Genomic DNA, 2,645 nt, shown 5'->3' with positions numbered 1-2,645 from the left:
CAAAGGCAGGAAGGTCACAAATTTGGGCCTAATCTTGGGCAACTTGGTGATTTAGCAAGATTTCATCTCAAAAAATAAAAAAGTGGTGAGAATGTAGCTCAGAATGAAGGTACTGGATTCAGTCTCCAGTACAAAAAAAAAAACAACAAAAAACCAATCAAAAATACAGTAAAACTGAGGAAAGCAGATATTTCCATGTGTTACTGATTTTAGGGAGAAAGTGTTCAGTAGTTCACTAGACTAGCCCCAGATTTCCAGGATTCTTTGTATGGTTTGAGAACTTTTTTTCTATTTTTTTCCTATGGTGAATTTTAAAAATAAATGGGTATTCATCAAAAGCATCTGGCAAAATAATTACATGAATTTTCTTTCTCAATCTCCTAATGTGATTAATTGTATAGACCGATTACCTATGTATTTGTGAAACAAATCCCATTTAGTATAAAACTTACCATTTTTTGCACATTAATGAATTTGATCTAACATTTTCTTAAGGAATTTCTTTTTTTATTTTGGTACCAGGAATCGAACCAGGACCCCACACTTGCCAGGCAGGAGAGGTGCCACTGAGCTACATCCCAGCCCTATTAAGGATTTTTCCCTTTACAGTTTCAGGGTTATTTAGAAGAGTGGCTAGCTTAACAAGCAGGCTTTCTATAAAAACATTTCTGTACTAATTAAAGTATGGTATCAATATAACTGCTTTTCATTTTCCACCATCAATTATTCATTTTAATCATTATTTACACTTTCAGTTTCTCTCACCAGAGAAATTATTTGGTATTTACACTTGTGACCTATTTATTTCACTTAAGAGTATGTCCTCAATATACAGGGGTAGGGGAAGTGGGAGGGGTAAGGAAAGGAAAGAAGAGGGAGGAAAAATTATGAGAAAAGGAAAAAATGGAAACGAAGTCTTTGTAAATAGGGAAGGATGGACAGGAAATGGGGAAAAATTAAGAACCAAGATATATCATGTAGAGGTACAAGAACCCAATGATAGATGTCTGTCCTGGCCGCCGTGCAGCCATCTCCCTGCTATCTCACCTGGCCACAGGGACCAGTGCCTCCCAGCATGAACATCATGGACTTCAAAGTGAAGAAGCTGGTGGCCGATGCGGGCAACTTCCTCAGCCGCGCTGTGCAGTTCACTAAAGAAAAGTTTGGCCAAAAAGAGAAGACAGAATTGGATGCTCACTTAGAGAACCTCCTTAGCAAAGCTGAATGTACCAAAATATGGACAGAAAAAATAATGAAACAAACTGAAGTATTATTACAGCCAAATCCAAATGCCGGAATAGAAGAATTTGTTTATGAGAAACTGGATAGAAAAACGCCAAGTCATATAAACAACCCAGAACTTTTGGGACAGTATATGATTGACACAGGGACTTGAGTTTGGCCCAGGAACAGCTTATGGTAAGGCCCTTATTAAGTGTGGAGAAACACAAAAACAAATTGGAACAGCTGAGAGCTGATTCAAACATCAGCCTTAAATTTTCTTACTCTTTTAAGAAACTTCATAGAAGGAGTTTACAAAACAATTGCTAAAGAAAGGAAACTATTACAAAATAAGAGACTGGATTTGGATGGTGCAAAAACCAGACTGAAAAAGGCAAAAGCTGCAGAAACTAGAAGTTCATCTTAACAGGAATTAAGAATAACTCAAAGTGAGTTTGATCGTTAGGCTGAGATTACCAGACTTCTGCTAGAGGGAATCAGCAGTACACATGCTCATCATCTTCCCTGTCTAAATGACTTTGTAGAAGCCCAGATGACTTACTATGCACAGTGTTACCAAAACATGCTAGATCTCCAGAAACAACCGGGAAGTTTTCCATCCAATTATCTTTCTAACAACAATCAGTCTTCTGGAACTCCCGTGCCATCTGCTTTATTAAATGCAGTTGGTTCTTCTGCCATGGCTTCAACCAGTGGCCTAGGAATCACCTCTCCTTCCAATGTCATTGACCTTGAGGAGTCAAGAGGCAGCAGGAAGGCCAGGGTTCTCTATGATTATGATGCCGCAAACAGTACTGAGTTGTCCCTTCTGGCGGATGAGGTGATCACTGTGTTCAATGTCATTGGCATGGATTCAGACTGGCTAATGGGGGAAAGGGGAAATCAGGAGGGCAAAGTGCCAATTACCTACTTAGAACTGCTCAATTAAATAAATGGACTATGAAAAAACTACTCGTCATGACATCTTATTTATATATAAATAACTAAATAAAGCAGGTTTAAGAATCTTCCATGGTAATGTCTTAAGAGACTGGAAAACAAAAACAAAAACCCAGTCATCAGAAACCAGCCCTTCTGCTAATAAAGTTGCATGGTAAATATTTCATTAAAAAAAAAGAACCCAATGATAAATGTAAATGTATTGTATACCTAAAATTTACGAATAAAAGAAAAAAATACAACTGCTTCTCCTTTGGGTAACTGAAAGAAGATAATTTCTCCTCCAGACTTGTTCGATGAGTCTTTGGGAACAGAATCATCCAAAACATGATTGAAAGTATGCAGTGGCATCAGAAATCACAATAGAGAAACTTGTTCTGAGTTTTAATTTCTTTTTATAAAATCTTTAATGGAAAATTTGTAATCCTGTTAAAACTTTCTTTTCATTTTTACATTTACAGTTG

At 37.1% G+C, this 2,645-nt stretch overlaps 1 pseudogene; it reads left to right on the top strand.

The window, feature by feature from the left end:
* Positions 1-1,075: 1,075 nt before the first annotated feature.
* LOC101720274 (endophilin-B1 pseudogene) lies at positions 1,076-2,170 on the top strand (annotated as a pseudogene).
* Positions 2,171-2,645: the final 475 nt, after the last annotated feature.

This window comes from Heterocephalus glaber, unplaced genomic scaffold (genome assembly GCF_053883595.1).
Source record: "Heterocephalus glaber isolate CG9 unplaced genomic scaffold, H.glaber_assembly_v1.0 deba00000594, whole genome shotgun sequence".
Lineage (NCBI taxonomy): Eukaryota > Metazoa > Chordata > Mammalia > Rodentia > Bathyergidae > Heterocephalus > Heterocephalus glaber.
The sequence above is the reverse complement of the archived record's forward strand: the minus strand, read 5'-3'. Positions and strand labels throughout refer to the sequence as shown.